This window comes from Chrysemys picta, chromosome 5, assembly GCF_011386835.1.
Source record: "Chrysemys picta bellii isolate R12L10 chromosome 5, ASM1138683v2, whole genome shotgun sequence".
NCBI classification, from domain to species: Eukaryota; Metazoa; Chordata; order Testudines; family Emydidae; genus Chrysemys; species Chrysemys picta.
In genome coordinates this window covers 22691530-22718095 of record NC_088795.1, presented here as the reverse complement: position 1 = coordinate 22718095, position 26566 = coordinate 22691530, and the positions used below count along the sequence as shown (strand labels likewise).

General features: G+C 43.0%; 1 long non-coding RNA gene across 1 annotated transcript in view; it reads left to right on the top strand.

Moving 5' to 3' along the window:
- The window catches only part of LOC135984098 (uncharacterized), a 46376-nt gene extending 21282 nt beyond the window's left edge, over positions 1-25094 (top strand). Inside the window, exons 2-4 of the long non-coding RNA XR_010602007.1 lie at positions 19965-20110; positions 21736-21853; positions 22867-25094. This is a non-coding gene — a long non-coding RNA (uncharacterized LOC135984098). The remainder of the gene's footprint in view (positions 1-19964; positions 20111-21735; positions 21854-22866) is intronic.
- The last annotated feature ends 1472 nt before the right edge of the window (positions 25095-26566 follow it).

Below are 26566 nucleotides of genomic sequence, written 5' to 3'. Positions count from 1 at the left end.
TCAAGAGGTCATCTAGTCCAACCCCCTGCTCAAAGCAGGACCAATTCCCAGCTAAATCATCCCAGCCAGGGCTTTGTCAAGCCGGGCCTTAAAAACCTCCAAGGAAGGAGACTCCACCACCTCCCTAGGTAATGCATTCCAGTGTTTTACCACCCTCCTAGTGAAATAGTTTTTCCTGATATCCAACCTGGACCTCCCCCACTGCAACTTGAGACCATTGCTCCTTGTTCTGTCATCTGCCACCACTGAGAACAGCTGAGCTCCATCCTCTTTGGAACCCCCCTTCAGGTAGTTGAAGGCTGCTATCAAATCCCCCCTCATTCTTCTCTTCTGGAGACTAAACAATCCCAGTTCCCTCAGCCTCTCCTCATAAGTCATGTGCTCCAGACCCCTAATCATTTTTGTTGCCCTCCGCTGGACTCTTTCCAATTTTTCCACATCCTTCTTGTAGTGTGGGGCCCAAAACTGGACACAGTATTCCAGATGAGGCCTCACCAATGTCGAATAAAGGGGAACGATCACGTTCCTCGATCTGCTGGCAATGCCCCTACTTATACAGCCCAAAATGCCGTTAGCCTTCTTGGCAACAAGAGCACACTGTTGACTCATATCCAGCTTCTCGTCCACTGTGACCCCTAGGTCCTTTTCTGCAGAACTGCTACCTAGCCATTCGGTCCCTAGTCTGTAGCAGTGCATGGGATTCTTCCGTCCTAAGTGCAGGACTCTGCACTTGTCCTTGTTGAACCTCATCTGGTTTTTTTCGGCCCAATCCTCTAATTTGTCTAGGTCCCTCTGTATCCGATCCCTACCCTCTAGTGTATCTACCACGCCTCCTAGTTTAGTGTCATCTGCAAACTTGCTGAGAGTGCAGTCCACACCATCCTCCAGATCATTAATAAAGATATTAAACAAAACTGGCCCCAGGACTGACCCTTGGGGCACTCCGCTTGAAACCGGCTGCCAACTAGACATGGTGCCATTGATCACTACCCGTTGAGCCCGACGATCTAGCCAGCTTTCTATCCACCTTACAGTCCATTCATCCAGCCCATACTTCTTTAACTTGGCGGCAAGAATACTGTGGGAGACCGTATCAAAAGCTTTGCTAAAGTCAAGGAATAACATATCCACTGCTTTCCCCTCATCCACAGAGCCAGTTATCTCATCATAGAAGGCAATTAGATTAGTCAGGCATGACTTCCCCTTCGTGAATCCATGCTGACTGTTCCTGATCACTTTCCTCTCCTCTAAATGTTTCATAATTGATTCCTTGAGGACCTGCTCCATGATTTTTCCAGGGACTGAGGTGAGGCTGACTGGCCTGTAGTTCCCCGGATCCTCCTTCTTCCCTTTTTTAAAGATGGGCACTACATTAGCCTTTTTCCAGTCATCTGGGACCTCCCCCGATCAACATAAGTTTTAAAAAATAATGGCTAATGGCTCTGCAATCTCACCCGCCATCTCCTTTAGCACCCTCGGATGCAGCGCATCCGGCCCCATGGACTTGTGCACGTCCAGTTTTTCTAAATAGTCCCCAACCACTTCTTTCTCCACAGAGGGTTGGTCACCTTCTCCCCATGCTGTACTGCCCAGGGCAGCAATCTGGGAGCTGACCTTGTGCGTGAAGACAGAGGCAAAAAAATCATTGAGTACATTAGCTTTTTCCACATCCTCTGTCACTAGGTTGCATCCCTCATTCAGTAAGGGGCCCACACTTTCCTTGATTTTCTTCTTGTTGCTAACATACCTGAAGAAACCGTTCTTGTTACTCTTAACATCTCTTGCTAACTGCAACTCCAAGTGTGATTTGGCCTTCCTGATTTCACTCCTGCACGCCTGAGCAATATTTTTATACTCCTCCCTGGTCATTTGTCCAATCTTCCACTTCTTGTAAGCTTCTTGAAGATAATAGCTATTCAGGTGGTTTATTAAGTACCGTAGGGTGAATTTCCACAGACCCTGTTGACTTTAGCATCTCTAACTTACCTAAACATTCTTTAACCTATTCTTTCCTTATTCTGGTTTGTGTTCCTTCCCCCTTGTTGTTAATATTAATCGCATAGAGTATCTGGTCGTCATTCTCCTTTTTAGTGAAGACTGAAGCAAAATAGGCTTTAACACTTCAGCCTTCTTGATGGCCTCCGTTATTAGCTCTTCTTTGTCGCTAAGCAGAGGACCTATAGTTTCCTTCATCTTTCTCTTGCTCCTATTGGGCTTAAAGAACCTCTCCTTATTGCCTTTCATGTCCCTTGCTAGGTATAACTCATTTTGTGCCTTAGTCTTCCTGAATTTGTCCCTACATACCTGTGCTATTTTTGTACTCCTCCTTAGCAATTTGTCCATATTTTGACTTTATGTAGGATTCTTTTTGGATTTTTCTGGTCATTAAAGAGGTTTTGATGGAGCCATATTTGCCCCCCCCCCCCCCCCCACTATTCTTCCTCACTTTCTGTGCATTAGGATAGTTTGCTCTTGTGCCTTTTAATATTGCCTCCTTGAGAAACTGCCAGCTCTCCTGAATTCCTTTTCCCCTTAGATATTCTTCCATTGGGTCCTAACCTACCGGTTCTGGGTTTATTAAAGTCTGCTTCTTTTTTTTTTTTTTCTTTTTTTTTCTGTTAAGTCTATTGTCCTTATTCCGCTGCTCTCGCTCCTTCCTTGGAATGAAATAGGAATCCCTGGAATCCTTACCAAGGAGCAGCCCTGGCAAGCAGACGAGCGTTTTTTTGAACCCCACTGTCCCCATGGTATTTATTTTCATTTGCATACCTCCCACAGTGTGGTAGATGCTGTACAAACTAGTAAGGAGACATGGTTATTGCCCCATAGGCAATGCAAATATATTCTAGAAAGCAATGCTAATGTATATTAGAATGACAGTTTCCATACTAATACAGAAGTTTGGGGCTAAAGATAATACAAATCCTGGCATATCATATTTTATTCTCAGACTCGTAATGAATCTGCTCATCCTTTATGTATTATCTTTGGCTCTCTAAAACAATTATCTTTTGGAATTACTTATGCCCTGTGTTTGTGTTCAATTTTTTTTTTAACTGTTAAAGTGAGTTTATTAGGCTTTCACTGTGCTGAGACTCCCAATGACATATTTGCTCCAGGGCTGTGCCAAAGAATAATGGGGGTTAATGGCTCAGCCTTAACATATTTATTATTGTTTCATTAATAGTGCTGCTTTGGAGTATTCAAGACTTTAAACTGGTATGACAGAGGTGAAAGGTTGAATATATTCCCTCTTCATTGTTCACTGCTTTCTCCTTTCTTTATGCAGCTCATCCTCTCTCTCTTTGATTGTTTGTTCTCTTCCTTCCCTTTGTAGTCTGTATTTCCCCTCTGAGAAGCATTAAGGTTGTACTCCTGTCTTCCTTCATTAATGTGTCAAAGTGCAACTGCTGTGAATAAACAGGAATTGTGTATGGTTCAATGAAAATAATAATTAATGATAGACTGTAAATGCACCTCATGCATAATCCTGATGCATATATTATCACTTAAAGTACCCTCTAGTGGCTACATTTGGGAACTGACCGCAGGTTTTTCATATACTTTGCATTCTGGGTATTCTCGGATGCAGCTATTAGAAGAATCGTAGAAGATTAGGGTTGGAAGAGGCCTCAGGAGGTCATCTAGTCCAACCCCCTGCTCAAAGCAGGACGAACACCAACTAAATCATTCCAGCCAGGGCTTTGTCAAGCTGGGCCTCAAAAACCTCTAAGGATGGAGATTCCACCACCTCCCTAGATAACCCATTCCAGTGCTTCACCACTCTCCTAGTGAAATAGTATTTCCTAATATCCAACCTATATCTCCCCCACTACAACTTGAGACCACTGCTCCTTGTTCTGTCATCTGCCACCACTGAGAACAGCAGAGATCCATCCTCTTTGGACCCCCCCCCCCTTTAGGTAGTTGAAGGCTGCAATAAAATCCCCCCTCACTCTTCTCTTCTGCAGGCTAAACAAGCCTAGTTTCCTCAGCCTCTCCTTGTAAGTCATGTGCCCCAGCCCTGTGATCATTTTCATTGCCCTCTGCTGGACTCTCTCCAATTTGTCCACATCCTTTCTGTAGTGGGAGGCTCAAAACTGGACGCAATACTCCAGATATGGCCTCACCAGTGCCAAATAGAGGGGAATAATCACTTCCCTTGATCTGCTGGCAATGCTCCTACTAATGCATCCTAATATGCCATTAGCCTTCTTGGCAACAAGGGTACGCTGTTGACTCATATCCAGCTTCTCATTCACTGTAACCCCCAGGTCCTTTTCTGCAGAACTGCCATTTAGCCAGTTGGTCCCCAGCCTGTAGCAATGCATGGGATTCTTCCATCCTAAGTGCAGGCCTCTGCACTTGTCCTTGTTATCAGACTTGTCATCAGATTTCTATTGACCCAATCCTCAAATTTTGTCTAGGTCACTCTGGACCCTATCCCTACCCTCTAGCATATCTTCCTCTCCTCCTAGCTTAGTGTCATCCATGAACTTGTTGATGGTGCAATCCATCTCATCATCCAGATCATTAATAAAGATGGTTGAACAAAACCAGCCCCAGGACCGACCCCTGGAGCACTCTGCTTGATACCAGCTGCCAACTAGACATCGAGCCGTTGATCGCTACCAGTTGAACCCGACGATCTAGCCAGCTTTCTATCCACCTTATAGTTCATTCATCCAATCCGTACTTTTTTAACTTGCTGGCAAAAATACTCTGGGAGACTGTATCAAAAGCTTTGCTAAAGTCAAGATGTATCACTTTCACCACTTTCCCCCTATCCACAAAGCCGGTTATCTCATCATAGAAGGCAATCAGGTTGGTCAGGCCCAACTTGCCCTTGGTGAATCCACGTTGACTGTTCCTGATCACCCCCCTCTCCTCCAAGTGCTTCAAAATGGATTCCTTGAGTACCTGCTCCATGATTTTTCCGGGGACTGAGGTGAGGCTGACTGGTCTGTAGTTCTCCTTCTTCCCTTTTTTTTAAAGATGGGCACTATATTTGCCTTTTTCCAATCATCCGGTACTTCCCCCGATCACCACTTTTTTCCAAAAGATAATGGCTAATGTCTTTGCAATCACATCAGCCAACTCCCTCAGCACCCTCGGATGCACTGCATTCAGCCCCATGGACTTGTTCATATCCAGCTTTTCTAAATAGTCCTTAACCTATTCTTTCACCACTGAGGGCTGCTAACAGCCTCCATAGTGCAGCAGTCTGGGAGCTGACTTTGTCTGTAAAGACCGAGGCAAAAAAAGCATAATCTGTCATTAGGTTGCCTCCATTCAATAAGCGTTCTGCACTTTCCCTGATCACCACCTTGTTGCTAACATACCTGTAGAAACCCTTCTTGTACTCTTCACATCCCTTGCTAGCTGCAACTCCAGTTGTGCTTTGGCTTTCCTGTGTCCGAGACCAATATAGGCTCGAATGAGGATTCGAGTGGAAGAGGAAAATTGAGACAGAGGCAGATTGAAATTCAAAACAGGTGGCCGTTTATTAATGGGGGATAAATCACAACTTGGGCTGGGGAGGAGCACTTTTACCAACTAACAATACAAATTCAATTGAAATAGGAACAAGTAACCAACCAGAAATATCACCGGAGCAGTAATATAAAACAGTCTACGTACACTTAACAACAAAGAATCAGATAATTTACAACCATTTACTGACAAACCAGAACAAACATACAAAACTGAGTAAACTGTAACAATTCGTCCTCTATACACTACACGTGAGATTTGGTACCAAGTAATAAAGAAAAAAGGCCTAACAAACAGAATATCTACAAAAATTAATATATACATACCACCAGGCTCAGCTGACCAGCAGTACAGACACCAGGGACATAAGATGTAACCTGAGATGACACGACACGAGCCGGCTAAATCCGGATGAGATCCTGGCTGAAAGGGTGATCAGGCCTTCCAGCTAACACGCGGACACTCCTGCTGATTTAGGCAAGGACATAGACCCTTGCACGTGCTAGCATCTAATTGGTTCCCCGCTCCTACACCAACCAGGGTCCGAGCTGGTGCCCTCTACGTAAACAGACACTGCACCTGGCACACGGCACCCTGGAATTGTAGCACACGGTACCAATGTGACCCACAATTGACCAGGCGGAAGGTTTGAGAATGGTCACATGGCACCAAGGCGCTGCACACGGCACCAAGGCGCTGCACACGACACGGATGTGACCTTCTGACCGATAATTGGCCATCCAGATGCCATGACAGAGCATAGGGCTGTGACATCCTGATTGCATGCTCGAGCAATATTTTTATTCTCCTTCTTAGTCATCTGCCAAGTTTCCACTTCTTCTAAGCTTCCTTTTTGTGTTTAAGCTCACCAAAGATTTATCTGTTAAGCCAAGCTGGTTGCCTGCCATATTTGCTATACTTTCTGCACATCATGATGGTTTGTTCCTGAGCCTTTCAATAAGGCTTCATTTAAAATACAGCCAGCTCTCCTGGTCTCCTTTCTCCCCGGCCCATATTAGTCTCCCAGGGGATCCTGCCCATCAGTTCCCTGAGGGAGTCAGTCTGCTTTTCTGAAGTCCAGGGTCCATATTCTCTGCTCTCCTTTCTTCCTTTTGTCAGGATCTTGAACTTGACCCTCTTATGATCACTGCTGCCCAGGTTGCCACCCACTTCTTCTTCCCCTACCAATTATTTCCTGTTTGTGATCAGCAGGGCAAGAGGAACAAGGCCCCTAGTTGGTTCCTCCAGCACTTGCACCAGGAAGTTGTCCCCAACACGCTCCAAAAACTTCCTGGATTGTCAGTGCACTGCTGTATTGCTCTCCCAGCAGATGTAAGGGCGATTGAAGTCCCCCATGAGACCCAGGGCCTGTGATCTGGAAACTTCTGTTAGTTGTCCGAAGAAAGCTTCCTCTACCTCATCCTCCTGGTCTGATGGTCTATAGCAGATGCCCACCATGACATCACCCTTGTTGCTTTCGCCTCTAAACTTAACCCAAAGACCTCTCAACAGGCTCTCCTCCAGTGTCATACTGGACCTCCGAGCAATCATACTGCTTTTTTACGTACAGTGCAACTCCTCCACCTTTTCTCCCCTGCCTGTCCTTCCTGAATAGTGTATACCCACCCATGATAATGCTCCAGTCATGTGACTTACCCTACCAATTCTCTGTTGTTCCAATCACATCATAGCTCCTTGATTGTGCCAGGACTTCCAATTCTTCCTGCTTGTTTCCAGGCTTCTTGCATTTGTGTACAGGCACCTAAGGTAACTAGCTGATTGCTTGCTTTCTCAGTATGAATCAGGAGGCCTCCCCTGTTGCACTCTCCTTGTTACTTTCCGGTATCCTACTTCCCCACTTGCTTTAGGGCTTAGGTCTCCATCCCCCGGCGAATGTAGTTTAAAGCCCTCCTCACTAGGTTAGTAAGCCTGCCTGTGAAGATGCTCTTCACTGTCTTGGTTAGGTGGATCCCATCTCTTCCTAGCAATCTTTTGACCAGGGGGAAAAAACCCATGGTCGAAGAATCCAAAGTCCTCTTTCCGACATCACCTGCATAATCACATATTTACTTCCACAATTCGATGGTCCCTACCTGGGCCTTTTCCTTCAACAGGGAGGATAGACGAGGACACAACTTGTGCCTCAAAGTCCTTTACGTGGCTCTGGGAAGAAGGATAGTCTATAGTGGCCCATTCAATGTCATTCTTGACGGTATCATTGGTGCCCACATGGAGAAGTAGGAAGGGGTAGCAGTTGGAGGGCTTGATATAACATGGCTGTGTGTTAAAGGTACCAAAACACAGATTTTACTGTCGGGCATATAAATGTTCATGCATGAAACATCTTATCTTGTGTTCAGACCCAAATCCTGCTATATTAATGCTGCTTTCTACTGCTGATGTTGATAGCTTGCTGCTCTAAATCAGTATTATCAAACAGAGTTCAGAGTGTTGGCAGTGACATGGCCTTTTGCCTAATGTTCCCATTAACTTAGACCCAGGGATAATTTTGGCTATAAAGGTCTTATCCCTTAGAATTCTCTGTTTCTCTATTCACAGCCTTGTTCAACTAGTGCTTTTCTTGATCTCCTTAACATATTTTCCTATTCTATTTCACCAGACTCCAGTAAAAGCTAGGCTTGGCTAATGACAGGAGCAGCAGGGCAATAGGGAGAAGACTGGCAAAGATCTCCTCTTTCTTCTACAAAAGACTTTCTTCTATGCTGAAGCCTGGGAGTAGAAAGGTAGGGTTTCCACTCCCCTGTATGGGAGGCTACCACCAAAGCCATAAGTAGGCATTTTAGCAGCTAGCATGAGCAAGCATATTTGCACCCCCTACTGCGTCGTTTGTCATTTTTCCACCCAGAGATGATGTGGGGGGCATCTAGGGTCACATGTCCCCCCAGATGTTTTGGTTGTGCTCCCCCCAAACCAGGCAAGCTGGATGGGTCACTGAGGTGTGTTGAGGGTGGAGGTGGTGTTCCCTCTCTGAGCCCCGCCAGCCAGGACTGGCTCAACCAAGCCCCACTGTACAGGGCTTTATGTCACTTATTTTTCTACCTGCACTAACGGCTTTTCGCCCGGGTGGCTGCCCTGCTCACCTTGCCCTGATTACAGCCTTGACTCCACATTCATATGGGGGAATGCTGAGCTGAAGAGAAGCTATTAAAGAGATGAGGGGCTGGTGAGAGGAGGAAGTGGTAAGAGGAGGCAGCCAGCAAAAGGAAGGTGGATCTGGAGCGAAGGGAAGGAAAGATGAGAAGGGAACAAGAAGAGTAGTGGTATCGCCATCAGAGGGTAGGGGGCCAGTGAGGAAGGGCTAGCATCGGGTTTGGGGACAGAGTGAGAGGATTCCTTAATTTTTCTTGGGAGTTTGTGCAAATAGTAATGCCTCGGCCCAGGCTGATCTGACCTCTGAATTAGGGAGGTTGCTACACAGCACCCTAAAACTGGCTTAATTTCCGGTTGCATATGTTACCATGCCATGTTGTTAAATTAATCTCACACTGACTACAGAGTGAGGTCATGAGATGCAAACCATAAAGGACACTTAAAGGAATGGGAAGACGAGGCAGTAATGCTAGTGTCTCTCTATCAGGGTAAGCCATGCAGGTGCAAGTCACTCTTTACACCTGTGAAGTGAATCTACACTGGGAGAGTTGCATCAGTTTAGCTACATCAGTGTGGCAGCACCAGTGCCTGAGCAAAAAGAAAAAAGTATAGACCAGAAAAGGAAGTGTCTTGGTAGCGCTGCTGAAATACTACCTGCTGGTTGAGACTGGCATATAGGGCGTCCACCAGTTTCCACCACTTACTTTGGTCTTGTGGTATGCTTTTCAGGCTTCTGACTGTCATGTTGATGGATTTGGCTTCTTTCTCTTCGTTCTGCGTAATGTTTTTCTAGGTCACCCTCTTTCTCTTTCCAGGTGATATCCATGTTCTATGTTGAGGGGATGCTAGAAACTTGTCCTAAATATTTCCAGTGTTGTCATTTTACCAGGGTTGATGCTTTAGGTTGGTTTGCTCTACTTTTATATTTCTGATGTTGCAAGAAACTCTTCCAAATGAGCTCTAAAGATGTTTTGCAGGCATTTACTTGAGTCGATTGGATTGAGTCACTATTCTGTTGTAGGTTTCCATGACTCTAATTCATAAATGAGGACAGACATGATGGAGTTAAAAATGTGTATTTGTGTAGCCGTGCTAATGCTACTTTCCCAAATCTTTTCAAGTTTGTGAAAGTTTTTTGTTGCTTGATAGCTAGCATGGGAGTGCCATTATTGCACAACTCACTCTCTTGATAGGAGTTAATTTAAACTGTTTAAGGGTGCATCACACAGATGGGAGACACAAAAATAGCAGCGCACAGTGAAGAAAAGAGTGTCTTATTAATAAGAAACTGGTCAACTACCCTTTAACATACACACAAGTGCGTATGCAATAGACTAGAGTTATTATAAAGACCACTAGCAGGGTCAGATCTAACTATTGATTAAACTGTATTTTATTAAGCAAAGTGAGTTTATGCCTGTAACTATGGTTTTAAATGTCTCTCATTGGAATATGGCTGAAGTTGGCTACTTTGTAAAAGCAAACATATCATTGCTATCAACTACTTTATTAATCAGAATAATAGCCTCTTATCAGGAATGTACATGAGACTCAATGGCTGTGCAAAAGACTTCCTGGGACTCCAGAGTCTAGATGGAATTATTGGTTACATTTCAGGATTATTTGAATCTGGAATGTCTCTTTGGAACAGGGCAATATGAAAAAATGACCTATTTTAAACAGTCTCTAAATTTATGATTCATAGTATCAAGGGCCTGGTTACTGACCAGTACATAGAGTACAATATGCATGATATTGCTAAGGTGCTTAATCAAACAAGTAAAAGTTGTTAAACTAATTTCAGTAAATAATATGAAGACAAGGGAAAACCTATGTTGGTAGAAAAAATATTTGTACGGCTTATGGAAGTTATGTATTAACTACCATAGCCAATTCATTAGGGGATACTGAAAAAGGAAAACTGCCTGACTTTATTAGCAATAAATAGCTAAATGGTATTGCCCTCAATGTATAACAAAAACTGTGTAAATTGGCAAAGTGTTAAATCATGTAATTAAATTCCTTATGTATCATTCTTCTACGATATTGCTACCAATAGTGGACTCTGACAAAGCAATAGTTGATAAATTAGGTACTGTCCATTCAGTAGGTTACCTGGATATGGCATCTACAAAAGAAGTCTAGATCTACCTCAACTACTAGTGTTTCACTCAGCAATACAAAACTTTGGGATACTGCGCACAGCTTGTTGGTCCATTAAGGGAATGGAGACATGTGCCTATGTGGTGAGGTTAATATCACAACTCCAGTGTGTGGCTACTAGCAGTAAGAATAATTTGAATAAGTAGTACTGTTCACAAAACAATTTATAAAGACCTCACTTATAATTTCACTACTCCAAATTTCTGGTTTACTCCTTATTTACATAGCATTGTGGTCAGACAATAATACTTATTCCAGTTTCTCAAAATAAATCCAAAATTCAAAATTTACCACACTTGGATAGAAGTTTCATTTAAAGCTTTGCTCGTATTACAAAAAAGTACTCATTTTAATCATATTAATTATGTATGGCCACTTACATAGTTTGCTAAAATAGTACAAGTCTCATGAATGTTTTAGCATTGCTTCATATATTAATTTAACAAAGGTGTTGCCCTGATATAATAATCAGAGTGACAAGCAGGGACCTGTGAGCCAACACACATATGTTAGGTTACTATATGCCACATTATACAAATGCCTGGCAGTTACAAGAGCTGAACTTGCCTGTGTTTTTCCCAGAGTTCTGTTCACTCATGCTAAGTTACGTTCCACAATACCCTGCAATAACACAACTCAGCATTTGGCTTAAACATGTAGGAAACTTGTGAAAATCAAGATATATTTGTTGTATCTCTGAGGCCTGGCCTATAAAATTAGGTTGGTTTAACTACGTTGGTGGAAAAATCCACACCCCTGAGTGTCATTGTTAAGCTGACCTAAGTCGCTGTGTCAAGGGATGAATTCTGCGGTCAACCTATCTACCGCCTCTCAGGAAGATGGATTACCAACTCTGATAGGAGCATCCTTCCTGTCCATGAAGATAGTGTCTATACTGAGGCGCTGCAACATCACAGCTGTGCCACATGAATTCTAGACAACCCATTAGCACAAAGTAGAGTGATGCCTGCACAGGCCAGTACCTGGAATGATAGTATCAAAAACAAAGGTAACGAAAGGAACAGAACAACAAGTTAAAGAACTAAGACACAATAATGGGGTGAATATTAAGGATGTATAAAGAGTTTTTCAATTTGTGAAATCATCCTATAAATATGCCTAGCATACCTTCGGTGTAAGATGACTGTAACAATGCTGCATGAGACAGTTTTCCAGAGTCTGGTATCGTATTTTGAACCATTTCCTTTTCTATATCATGGGCTTTTAGCAATAAACCTGTCTGATACTGGTTTTGCTCTCTTTACTAGATTTCATAACAAACTAAAGTGTAGTCAAGCAATTGACCATAAAATTTATCATAAGTAAAATAACTGACTTCTAGTGTCTTTCTATTCAGGTGACCAGATGTCCCGATTTTTTTTTATATAGGCTCCTACTTTCTGTCTTCCCCTTGTTGATAAACAAATCAACTTCATTTGCCATGTCTGCCAGAAGGTGGGTCTTTTCTTCCACGGAGAGATGTGTTGAATTAAGACCAACAACAATATGAGATTGGGATGTCAATTGTTTGAATAGCACAAATATTGGCCCAAAACTAGAACTTGCCACCTCTAGCCAATATAATCTTGTGGGAAGGGCACCTTCAGGGTCATGGCTCAGGGATGAGAGTCAAATAATCTGAGCTTTGTTCTTAACTGTCAGACATGCTGTGTGATCTTCGATAAGCCTTTTAACCACCCTGTACCTCCATTTCCCATGCTTAAAAATGGCAGTGATTACACATCTTTGTGAGGTTGAAGAAATATTTTTATCCTCCACATGGAAAGTGGTATAAAAACAAATTATTTTTAAAGGTCTAGACACTTCTCAGTGGGGTGAGCTTTCCTTTGCTCCAGGCCCCTATTTTAGTCGAATAATACTCCAGCAAAGACTTGACACTAGAAGCAAACTTTTAACAACTCGGAACGTGCAGCTCAGCCATGCTCTTACTGAAGACGAGAGGATGCTTTTATAGATTGCTTCTTAGCCAGCCTGCAAATGACTACAGGGCTGCTCTAAAAAACAACAACACTTGTTTTTTTGCAAAGAAAACTATTCCTAGTGCTTTTGGTATCAGTCAAGGATTTTTTTCATCCCTTGCCAACCAGTTTAAAAAACATACTCTGAACTTATTTATATATTTATTTATATATACCCAGCAAAAACATCTGAAATTTATTTTTTTATTTTATTTATTTTTATATATATATATTTATTTTATACTGTCTGCACTTCAGGGCTACAGCTGATCCATACCTCTATGGATTTCTACAAATCTTTGCTTCCTACAGGAAGCATTTTAGTATCCTCTAAAACTTCCTGTTGGCTATATATGTTGCTTCCTATAGGATCTAAGACTTGTAGAAAGCCTTACAGGTATGGATCAGCTGTAGCCCTGAAGTGTAGACCGTATAATTTCAGCACCTGATCTCAAACAGAAAGTCTCCTAAATCTTTTCTTGACCCTGACAAAAAGGATATCAGCAGGCCATAAGGAACAGATGTTTAAGCTGCACATTGTCTTCTCCTTTCTCATCTTTTATCATCCTTCAGTACATGTAAATTTGCAGACACATGAACACAAGAGACTTGTGGGAGTCTGTGGATTAGCTTGGGTTTATTACATCTGACTGAAAACATTTCACATGGCAAAGTAAACCAAGTGGGCGAGCAGGAAGGGAGAAGAGGTCAGCTGTATAAAGATGTGCTATCTATAAACACTCCCTGCTAGCAAAGACTTAGCAGTTAAAATGGTCAAATTACCCAGAACAGAATCTGGGCTAGGGTGACCAGACGTCCCGATTTTATCGGGACTGTCCCGATATTTGCTTCTTTGTCCCGCGTCCCGACCAATGTTTGGTCGGGACACTGGACAAAGAAGAAATTTTCCCTTCCGCTCCGGCGCTCGCCCCCCGGCTCCGCCCCCTCCTTCCCCCATTGGCTCCCTCCCCAAATCCCCGCCCTGGCCCCGCCTCTTCCCCAGCATTCCTCCTCCCTCCCAGGCTTGCAGCATGGCGGTGCAAGCCTGGAGGGAGGGGGGTGGCGGCGGCGGTGCCTGGATCCTGGAGCTGGTGAGTCAGCTCCAGCACCCGGGCACCGGGCGGGCAAGGGAGGGAGACAGGGGGGCTCAGCTGTGAGACCCCCCGCCGCGCCAGAGGGCTTCTGCCCGGGCTGCTGCACCCAGGGCCGGGAGCGCAGCCTGAAGGCTGCTCCAGCCCTGCAGCCCGCGGGGCAGCGCGGTGGGTCCGGTCGGGGGGCAGCGCGGAGCAGGCAGGGGCCAGGTGGGCGGCGCGGGGGCCTGGGCCAAATCCCTGCTGCTGCCGGGGAGCCCCGCGCCTCTCCGTCCCGCTTGCGGCTGCGACTCCTTCCCGGTGGGACGCGCCCCCCCGGCCTGTCCCACTCACATGCGGCGCGCGTCCAGCTGCTCCTTCCCGGCGGGAGGGAGACTAGGCGCGGGGGTAGGGTGACCAGATGACAGGAAGAAAATATCGGGACACAAGGGGGGGGGGAAGGGGGGGTCACTGGCGGAGCAAAAAAACCCAAAAAACCGAGTGCTGCCAGTGTAAGGACACAAACAGCTCCCTCTCCCAATTCCCTACTGTGACCCAGTGCTGCTGGCAGTCGGGGGCGGGAGCTGAGAACAGCCCAGGGCTGCGGGCAGTCAGGAGATTATGCTTACCCTTCCTTAGGTATGCATACCTTCAGCCTCTGGTTTTTAGGAGGGGGGGGGGGGGGGAAACCAACAGAGAACAGCTGAGTGCTGCCGGCAGTCAGAGGAGAAGAAAAAAAAAAGCCGAGAACAGCTGAGTGCTGCCGGCAGAGAAAAAAAAAAAAAAAAGCGGAGTGCAGCGTCCCGACCGAAGATCAATCGGGACGCGGGACAAATACCTAAATATCGGGACGGTCCCGATTTTATCGGGACGTCTGGTCACCCTACGCGGGGGACACGCGCCGCATGTGCCCGGGGCAGCGGGAGGCGCGTCCCGCCGGGAAGGAGCCACAGCCGCGAGCGGGAGGGAGAGGCGCGGGGCTCCCTGGCAGCAGCGGGGATTCGGCCCCTGCCGCCCCCCCCCCCCCGGCTCCTGCCCGTTCCGCGCTGCCCCCGCCCAGACCCACTGCGCCCCGCATATGCCCGTGGCGGGCCAGGGGGCGGGAGGCTCCGCGGGGACTCGGGGAGGGCAGCGTGTGGGGCCTGCTAATGCCCCAGGCCCCTTAAAACTTTTTTTTGCTCTGTCCCCCCCCTTTTTTGGCTCCGCCCCCCCTTTTGGCTCCGCCCCCGTCCCGATATTTTATAGTGGTAATCTGGTCACCCTAATCTGGGCAAACGTAGCCAACAGCAAAGCATTCCAAAATGTGCACATGGGAGCTCTGAACTGCGGAAATGATCCTGCAAGCGTGGATGTTGAAGATACTGATATGCATAAGTGCTTGCAGGATTGGGGCCAAGTAAGCTCTGTCTTGTGGGGTTTTTTTATTAATTATTTTTTGTTTTTTTTTTTAACTAATTAAACAACTAACCTATTTCTAGCACAACTTTTTTTTTTTTTTTTTTTTTAAATCACCTGGACCCAATGCTTTTTGCTTAAACCAGTTTTACACTGGTAAAATACCATTATTTTCAATAACACTTCAATTGGCTTTGGATTAGGCCCTAAATAAGGAAAGTCAAATGACTCCCTTTAACTTGGAACAATTTATCAGAGATTGTGGTGGATTCTCTGTCTATGGCAATTTTAAAATCCAAGATTGGATGTTTTTTCTAAAATACATGTATTTCAAACAGGAAATATTTGGGGGAAGTTCTGTGGCCCGTGGTATGCAAGAGGTCAGAATAGACTGAGTGGTCCCTACTGAACTTTAAATCTATTAATTTCAGTAAGCTTTGGACCAGTCACTTCTTGTGAGAAGAGAATCAAGTCCACAACCTTGTGGTTGAACTGCTCTTTTTCTAACTTGATTTTTTTAATATGAAATTCTTTGGAATACATTTCCTTCCCCCCTCCCCATTGTGACCCCTTTTGGAGAAGTGTAAAAACAAATGCTGTAACTTTAATGGGACAAGTTGATAGATGTATACTTTCCAAAAGTTCTACTCTTCATACAAAATGCAAATAGTCTGGCAGAAGTCTAATTTCTTCCAACACAATTATAAGTAATAAAGCTGAGTAATATAGGAACAAAGTATGCATTAATTAGCATCACAGTTATAATTATCAAAGATATTAAACGTGTTTATTAACCATAGAAGTTACAAATTAAGTAATGTTAAATAGCAATCTGTTTTCTTATATTAAATCCTTGTCATCTTTATGTAATTAATATTAATTTTGTCTTATCGTATTAATCTTGCAGGCGAGATAATAAAGCATGTAAAAGAATCTTTTCCCACGTTAAAAAGAAAGCTAACAAATATAAACAACTAATTAAGACCCTGATCCCATAGCTCTTACTCCCTTACTCTTTTATATGAGTAAGGGATAGAGGAATTAGTCCTAAAACAGGATAAAGAACAAATGGGGAAAAAACACACAACAGATAAACAGTGCTAATCCCTGTTGCGTCAATGCATAATTTTCCATATTTAACTACTTATATGAACTATATATTTTGCTTATATGGTACTGGAATGTGATTAAATTCTCATATTCTTGCCATTTGAGGTTAGAGGTCCTTTATACACAGACCAGTCTTTTTAAAATTGTAACTCTCTTCCATTCAGCTAGTGGAAAGTATGGCTTCAAACAGATAGCCCAAGCAGCTAGTCAAAAAATGAGACTTGCAGCTTGTTCCAGTTAGGAGATGGAATTGATGATGAACCCAGTTACTTTCGGATACAATGGTGTTTATTTACATAGAGTGTACAAAGTCCTGTTTTCCTGAACCCAGGAGACGGTTTTCTTGCTTACAGCCCCAAATTTTTTAGTCAACACTGGGTGCAAATCTTTTTCTCTAGGCCTCTATCAGAACCAAACACTATCTGTGTCCAGGCTGTATCAGCAGCTTCCTTCACACTCTTTTTCTGTGTGCCTCTTTCCTGCTTCTCACCTTGTCCCGCTTTTTTGCACTCTGTCTCTCACACACTCATACACATTTTCCCTTACCCAGAGGAGCCCTTCCACTCGCATAGTTAAGGACAATTATGAAATCATTCAAATTCTTGAGTGGCCTTGCCTGTGCCTTTGTTTTAGTTTGAAGACTGACTACTACTTCCACTATCTTAAATGAAGGGCTGCAGTTGTGAAGATCATGTCTCTTTAAGAGCTACCCTGTGACCCAGTTGTCTGTCTCTCTCCCGCTCTCATCCCTTAGCAGCTCTAATGAGTTGGTACGTTGACCACAGAAGTTTTTGTTTTTAACAGCTCTTACATGCTGGAATAGGCTGGGTGTTAACTTCAATAAAGAATCCTCTTCCTCAAGCACTGGCTTCAGACTCCTTCATCAGGACACTCAAAAGAACACAACAGCAGTTCAGTGTGGCTTAACTTGTAACAATATATCCTCATCATCATGGCAAAAGTCAAAGGAATGTGGCTTCTTCACAGATTGCCACACATATCACTCTCTGGCTAAATTCTTAAGGGGGTCTAGCTGGATATTCAGTATGTCCATTACTGGCAATCTTATGATGTTACTGAATTTCTTGGCACCTAGCTGATCACCAACCTTTATAGTCGCATTGCTTGGAACATATGCTTCAGAATTCATTGGTTTTACATTCTAAAATACCATACCAAGAAAGCTGCCGGAACTGGGCGAGTGCTGATAGAAACGATTGATGGATTTGACTATGAATAGCCTCATTTTGGAATTTGTCCTGCCACTTAATAAGGAATAGCTGACGAAGACAATGACAGTAGACAGCATCAATCTGGTGCTATTCAGTGTTCCGCCGTGCCCAGGTTTCACTTTTATATAATACGGTTGGTTTAACTGTGGCTCTATAGATCTGCAGCTTTGCAGCAAAGTTGATGTCACATCTTTTCCAAAGAGGTCTCTGAAGCAGCTGCTACTATACAAGTATCCACATATTAAAGTATCCTCCAGCTCTATGATGCTGCCCAGATATTTGACAATTGTCACATGCTCATGTCTCCTATCTGGACAAGTTAATACTGAGTTGTTTGTGAAGTGGTGGCTGGTTGATGGTAATGGCCAGAAAATGGTCAAGAAAGAGATCCTGGAGTCCTTTATGGATAGTTTTCTGAAAACATCCGGTCAATGGGCAGCAGCAGTCAAAAAAAGCTAATGCTATTTGGACTCATTAGGAAAGGGATAAATTATAAGATCCTGGGATAGATGGACCTTTGGTCTGACCCAGTATGGCTGTTCTTACGATAGAAAATATCATGATGCCACTACATCAATCCATGGTATGCCCCACACTTGAACACTACATGCAGTCCTTGTTGCCCCCTGTCAAGGCTGCTTCCCCACTCTGAACTTTAGGGGACAAATGTGGGGGCCTGCATGAAAACTTCTAAGCTTAACTACCAGCTTAGCTCTGGTCCACTGCCACCATTCTCAAAAGCTAATTCCCTTCCCTGGGTAGCCTTGAGAAACCTTTCACCAATTCCCTGGTGAATACAGATCCAAACCCCTTGAATCTTAAAACAAGGAGAAATTAACCATCCCCCCTCCTTCCTCCCACCAACTCCTGGTGACTACAGATCCAACCCCCTTGGATCTAAAACAAGGAAAAATCAATCAGGTTCTTAAAAAGAAGGTTTTTAATTAAAGAAAAAGGTAAAAATCATTTCTGTAAAATCAGTATGGAAAATAACTTTACAGGGTAATCAAACTGAAAGAGCTCAGAGGACCTCCCTCTAGCCTCAGGTTCAAAGTATAGCAAATGAAGATAAACACTCTAGTAAAAGGTACATTTACAAGTTGGGAAAACAAAGGAAAACTAAGACGCCTTGCCTGGCTATTTACTTACAAGTTTGAAATAGGAGAGACTTGTTTAGAAAGATGGGGAGAACCTGGATTGATGTCTGGTCCCTCTCAGTCCCAAGAGCGAACAACCCCCAAAACAAAGAGCACAAACAAAAGCCTTCCTCTCCCCCCCCCCCAAGATTTGAAAGTATCTTGTCCCCTTATTGGTCCTTTGGGTCAGGTGTCAGCCAGGTTACCCGAGCTTCTTAACCCTTTACAAGTAAAAGGATTTTGGAGTCTCTGGCCAGGAGGGATTTTATAGTACTGTACACAGGAGAGCTGTTACCCTTCCTTTTATAGTTATGACACCCCCGTTTAAAAAAAATCTATATTAGAATTGGAAAAGCTGCAGAGACGGGCAACAAAGATGATTAGGTGTCGGGAACAGTTTGCATATAAGGTGAAATGAAAGACTGGGAATATTCAATTTAGAAAACAGATGACTAAGCAGAGATTTGATAGAGGTCTATTAAACCATAAATGGTGTGGACAGAGTGATAAGGAAGTGTTTATTAACCTGTTTACATAACACCAGAACCAGGGGTCACCAAATGAAATTAATAGGCAGATGTTTTTTTGTTGTTTTTTTTTCCAAAGGAAGTACTTAACACAATGCACAGTCAACCTGTGGAACTCAGTGCCGGGAATGTAGTGAAGGCCAAAAGTATAACTGGGTTCAAAAAAAGAATTAAGTGAACGGAGGACAGGTCCATCAATGACTGTTAACCAAGCTGCACAGGGATGCAACCTCATGCTCTGGGTGTCCCTAAATTTCCAACTGCCAGAACCTGGGCCTGGATGACAGGTGATGGATTATTCAATAATTACCCTGTTCTGTTCATTACCTCAGAAGAATCTGGCACTGGCCACTGTGGGTGACCATTGGTCTGTCGCAGAATAGCCGTTCTTATGTAAAAAAGCTGTCTCAATGTAAAGATATGGTTGACACTGTAACAACCAGGTCTAAAGCCACACTGAGTGTCCTGGACTTTGCCATAAAGTGCATACTTGATGTTAATGCATTAGGGGTCTTTTTAAATCTGGATAATAAGAACTTAATGTTTCATACTTTAGAAAATACATTTTTCATTTGTATTCTAGCCGAATGAAATCATCTAGCTAAAAAGTTGTCTAGCAGTACTGGTTTCCCCCATCTATTGTCACACACTTATCCAACTTGATAAACACATATTGGATGAAAATTTAAATCAATGGGAGTCTTGTATTTGACATTAATGGGGATTTCACTCATGTCTCTTTTTACAGAATTTCTAAGAAATGATTTGTCAACAAATGTTTGAACTGTAAAACCAAGGAAAGGAGGAGTTATTTGCAGTGCCTTAAACAACAGGGAAAGAATTAATGCCTGGGGACTACTAACTTGCTTAGTCTTAATAATCTTAACAATGAAGGTAATTTGGCAGTGTAATTATCTGTTTAACGTGAGGCATCAACACTAAAGGTGTTTAAGAGTTGGTAAAATAAATCGTTTGGGAGATTAGGCAGAAGGATGGCAAGAAGTGGGACTAGATTGATACTAAGACTGAAGAAGACCTCTTAGGCTATGATTTTTAAGATTAAAGACAATCTGTTCAGGTATAAATGAGGCGAAATCTTCAAACTGCCCGAGGATTGATCATTTTAAAGAGGGCTGATCTGCACTGATCTCACATTCAGAAAGTTATTGGCTTTCTCTCCAGCTATTGATGGAATCATATAAAATAACAGAAAAGGGCCTGTCAGGTCATGAAGTCCATCTCCTTGCCAATGCAGTACTCTTTCTTATTGTGTATTTTTGCTATTTTGCACAGGCTAATTTTCAATGTCTCACCAAGTTCTCTTGGAACAGTATTGTACAGTCTAATAAATGCATTAATTCACATGGATTTGGAACACAGACAAACCCTCAATCTGATCTCATACCAAGATAACTCCATTGACTAATTCTCATCAGTGTCTGTGAGAGCGGAATCCAGACCTATCAAAATTAAACAGTTAAATCGTCTTAAAATTCCAAGGGGAACATCCCTAGCTCACTTTGAAGGCCAGACCCTTATTTTACTATATGAAGGGGTTAGCTCTTCTCTGTACATATTGCCTGTTTCCCTTCAACACCATCTGTTTTAAGCAAGACTTTTTTAAAAATAACTTTATTGATCATACATTAGAGATGTCTTGATGAGGAATGTGCCATGAGATGAATGACTTGATTTTGAAATTTCATGTACAAAATTTACAATCCCATTTTTGCTCATAAAAACTCTTTCTGGGTGTTTTTTCCTAAAGGTATTGCAAGTGGCTCAAATCAGCCTGTATTATCATTATTTATTATTTTTATTTCACAGTATAGATCATATTTAACAGACAAAGAAAGGTCAGCCATTCATTTTCCTCATTTATGAATGCCAAAGTTTTCCTTAGTCCATCTTTAGAATTAAGTGGCCTCTTTTCAAAGCTTTGCTGCTCTGCAGGTCATTCTAGATAAACATTAATCCTTAAATAGTCAGAAAAATATAACTTGTGTTTGTGACACCTTCTAAGCAAATTGTAAGTGGATGAATGTTGTCACAAAGTTTTTGCAGCTGCTGGTATCCACCAGGCCTTGGATTTATAGCCACAGCTGATGTATGATGCCATAAGCATAAGTGAATGCAATGATCGTGAAAAAGGAGTCAAAAAAATAAGCGACCATCTCCCTGCTTCCTTCAGTAATGAAAATGATTCTTTCCAATCTTGCAAAAAAAAACAAAAACGAGCACATGTGGTACTGGCTAGTCTGTGCAGTATGATACTCAGCACATCTGTTGCTCCTTCATCTTGACTCCTCTTTTTGGATGTCAACACCAAAAATACAAAATAAAATTCAATACTTGTTCTTACTAAAGATAAAATAGTCATGTGCAGAGGCCATGGTGCTATGAATAGAACTATTGGCTGGAAAGACTTTGACACTCAGTCTTTCCTTATTATTGAATATGCGGGCTTTAAAAGGCCATCAGGAAAATTCACTTTTCTCCCCTCTACATGTTATCCCTAGAAGGTCTATGATGGTCACAGAACTCATTATACAGCAGGCTGAAGGAGGGAGGATTAATTTTGCCAAAGACGTGGACTAGTGCAGTAAACGAAAGAAATGGCAATGGGTCAGTTTCAAGGTAAGTGCACCTGTAATTCCCCTCCATGATCCTTTGAGGGCACCCACTTAAAGGTTTCCAGCTCCTAGCCATCATCTCTCTTGGGCAGATCCAAGTCCCACTCCCTCCTGACCAGGGTTTTTCCAGGTTGCACAGTTCCCTGCTTCCTCTGTGATGATTCTAGCAAGCCAGACTGCCTAAATAGGCCAGCATCTGTACTTTGCTTTTTCCCTCTGAAAGCGGTGAACTGTGGTAACTTGTCACTGCAGGCAATTGCGCACAGCTCTTTCTAAGAAAAAAATATGTATTAAGGTGAAAGCATTACCAAAAAAAATACTAAAAACACTAATATAAAAAAAACCAACAACAACACACCCATGGTTAAAAGCTTAACAGATCTCACCCCATATCCAACCTCAGGCTCTGGTAAGTGTCAGGCCTTCAAAATCCACAACTCTTTTTTTCCCCTGTGGTTACAGGTTCATAACTCTGATTCAGAACCAGCACCCAGCCTGGCAGTTGAGCCATTTCTTTATACAGCTTGGCCTTTGATTGCCCGTCTCTGGGAACAAATAAGCAGCAGACAATCATCCTCTCCTCAGGGCGTAGCTTCAAAAAGCTGGGATTTTGCATAACCAGAGGTGTGGAATTTGCATTAACTTCTCCATATGGGGAATTCTCCCCAAAGTCCATTAACATCTGGCACACTTTTCAATATCATCCTTTGAACTCCCAGGCCTCACGTCTGTTGTGTCCCACCTAGAGAATACATAGTAATACATATACAATTAGCTTAAGGCAATGGACCCAAAATATACTTAATCTTAATTCAGTAAGGTCTCCCAAGGATATGCAAGAAATTGCTGTAACTCTAATACAAAGACAATAGAATACAAACCAAACTTTTTTTTTTTGAGGAGGGTAAACTGCAGGGATTATATACTGCTTGGGCAAAGATAACAACCTAGCCTTGTTTCTCCCATCGCCAAAGGATTGTTTCAGTTAAATTCAACCAGTTTATCCTCCTCTTTCAGCTACTGAAAGATATCAATATAAACTGGAACCACTGTATTAGAAAAGGATGCCAAAGCCATGACCAGAATGCATTTAAAACCTCCATGTAGTACTACAAGGTTCCTGAGGCATGCAGCCCAAGATGGCATTTCCAGACATAGCAGCAAAAATCTGTGAATAAAGCTATTGCATAAACTGTGCAAAATAAAGAGAAGCATAGGATCACTAACCAAACCATGTGGACATCCTGGAAAACAATTTATTTTCAAATGATAAATGTAACACCCTCCTGTGTGGGGGATATACAAACTCCATAGCCCCACCCCATCACACCTGGAAAAGATGCATGGACTGGAGGAGGAGGAGTTGAAAGGGAGCAGAACAGTTCCTCAGGCAAGGCAGGATCTCTCTTAACAACAAGGGCCTGAAGATGCTTCAGATGCACCCTCAGAGGGAAGTACTATTCTCTTCTCCCCTCCCCCTCCCCAACCCATATGAATTCAGTTTGTGTTAATTGCCCTTGTGCTGTTCATGGATTACCTGAACAAGGGACAGACTGGGTACTGACCTGGCTGGAGGGCCAAGTGACAGGAGGAGGCAGCTGCTGACCCGAGAGAGAGCTGCCAAGCAGAGCCACGAGGAGGAACCCAGTGGTGAACTGACCCCTTCGTACCTTCTTGCCACCATCTGCGAACCTTGGACAATTGTGGAGTGGTAAGAAGTGGCTCAGGGAGGGCAGTCTTTAGATGCTCTTCGATGTCAGTTCTTTGATAGCCCTCACAGGGCCCTGGGCCAGAGCCAATGGAGTGGGAAGGCCTGGGCTCCCCTACCAACCTCACACCTCACTGCATGTCAAAGGACCTAAGCCCTGACCCCTATGCAGTTTTCCCCATGAAAGCAAGCCATCACACCTCCATGTGATCACCATTCTTCAGGCTTGGACAAGCTAATGCATTTGAGGTGAATTTTACCCAGGTGCAGCGAGTCAGCACAGGGTCGTGCATCGCTTACATCCAACTTCAGCATTTGAGAGCTGATCCTATCATAGCAAACCTACACTGTTTGTTTGGCCTTAATGAATGAGCAGAGGGTCCACAGCAATTACGTTATTACAAACTACTCTCTCAAGTGCTTTTTTCTTTGTACTAGTTTACCAACCATTGAATGAGAGAGCTCAACAAACACCAAGCGGGAGGAACTCATGTCCTCAGAACTGACTTGTTCTCATGTCTGATATTCAAACCATTTCCCTTCTAATCATAAAGTGCAGATCCTTCATGCAGACAGGATGATAGGGAATTTGACTTCATACAAGATTTTTCACCCCCATGATTTTTCTGCAGCTGTAGTTAGGGGGGAAAAACGTTACTAAGCTGATTTTCAAAGGCACTAAGCACCTGCGATTCTCTTTTACCATTAGTGGGTTCAGTGAGTAGTTAGCGGTTCTGAAAATCCAGCAATATATTCATACAATGGCATGGGAAAACATTCCAGAAAGGAAGCTTGAACAGCTCCCCTTAAAATCTTGTTAATGATTAAGCTGAAATGTTCCAACTTGAGTGCCCCCAGCTGGGACCTAAAGCCATATATAGGCAATACATCAGTGCAGTGATTTTCTCAGATGCTGAGCATGCATCAGGTCCTATTGCCATTTATGAGAGTTGCAGATATCCAGCACTTTGAAAAATCGGGCCACTTGGGGTATGTTTACACTGCAATACAAGACCTACTGCTGATCTGGATCAACTGACTCGGGCTGGGGGGGATTTGGGATACGGGGCTAAAAAGTGCAGTGTAGATGTTTGAGTTCGGGCCAAGACTGGGTTCCAGCCTAAAATGGAATATCTACGCCGCAATTTTAAGCTGAATCAATTGACCTGGGCTCTGAGATGCTGAGCTGTGGATTGTTGTTTCAGTATAGGGTCTGATCACATGATGGAATGGGTGTGCTTGACTCTGACTCTCAAGAGAGTCAGAATCAACACCCTGTTTAGGTACCTAACTTTAGGCATTTAAGTTTTAAAAATGCTGAATATACTTTATTTTCTGCTGTGATTAGTGCAAGTCCAAACAGTGGAACATAGTCCCAAACTGAGACTTCCTTTAGATGATCCTGAGGATATCCTTTCTTTGAAATATAATAAACCTGAAAACAGTGTCTCCCGAACCTTCCTTTAAATATTTACTCTGGAAGAGCTTGTATTATGTCTTGTATTTCCGCATTGAATGTAGCTAGGTAAGTCACCCTTATCACATTTGTCTGTTAAATTTGTTCTTCAAATTCCTCTTTGTTTCATTTTCCATTTCTACAGTAGGTACAATGAACATTCATTTTTATGGTTGACCTTTCCTTAGATTTTTGTATTGATAAATTGCAGCTTAAAACTGTCATTGTATTATTACAAGCTCCTTAGGTATTAAGCCAGACAATGTAGCCTCTAGTGAGGCTTTTGGCTTTGTTATTCTACCCTCCCAAGATCAGAAATATTGAATGAGACCATGACAGATTTGTAGTCCAATCCTGCAGAGACTGAAATGTATGGCAAAGATAATTGAAATACTGAAAATTAATATAGTTCCCTGCCTATTGCCTATTCTAAGTACAATTTCATTAAAAATACTGGCTCACTCTTTCCATAACACAGTCATAGATTCCAAGGCTAGAAAAAACCACTGTGATCCTTTAGTCTGACCTCCTGTGAAACAGGCCCTAGAACTTCCCCATACTAATTCCTAGAACATGTCTTTTACAAAAACATCCCAAGTTGATTTTAAAATGCTCAGTGATGAAGAATCCACTATGACCCTTGGTAAATTGCCCCAGTGGTTAAACTCACCGTTAGACTGGAAACAAAAGGCATACATTTTAAGACCTCAACAAGAAAACATGAAGAAATGGAAGACCTGCTTTGCTGGACGTTATCTATTATTGCTCATCATGGCAGAAACATGTTTATGCATGCAAAGGAAGACCTATTGATGTCAAGTTAAACAGAAACAGGCAAGTGATCATCAGCTGATTTTTAAATCAATACTTGTTTATATTTCCGTAGGAATTAGACAGCAGGAACATTCACAACTTTTGTACCCGTAACTGCTGGCCAGAAACTTCCAAGGTTTTGCCCCTCAATAGGTGGAAAACCAGCTTTCTTTTATGGACTGTGATTTGACTTTTCGTAGCAATCAAACTTTGCAAACTGTAACATATGAGGCTAGTTTTCAATGAAAAGGGAGAGAGAGCTTAGCAGAGAAAATGACCTGAAAGCAGTTGGCATGGTACAGAAGTGCCACAGATTTCTGTCCTATTCCTCCTGAGCCACTGCTGTTCTCTATCTCCCACCTGTATTATTGTAATGGACCAAACCAAAACCCCAAATCCGGACACGTCCCACTTTGGAATCCGACCTGAGAGATTGGCTTCTAAATCTATAATAGGATGTGCCAATATCCAAACAACCATGAACTCTGGGGAAGTTAGGACCTGAATTTCATAGATCAGATCCATATCTCCTCTCACAAGTGTAGAGATGCTGCAGATCAATTATTTAATGAGAAATAATGAGGTATTGAAGAATAAGCATAAATAAGTTCCTTGGTTTGGTTTAGATTAGCATCTAAAAGTCCCAGAAGCTTATGTGAACTTCTCTGAATGTCTAACGTATAGAAATCAGACCCTAAATTGCTCCTGCAATCTGGACTGTTGCTATCTCCTTTGTCCTC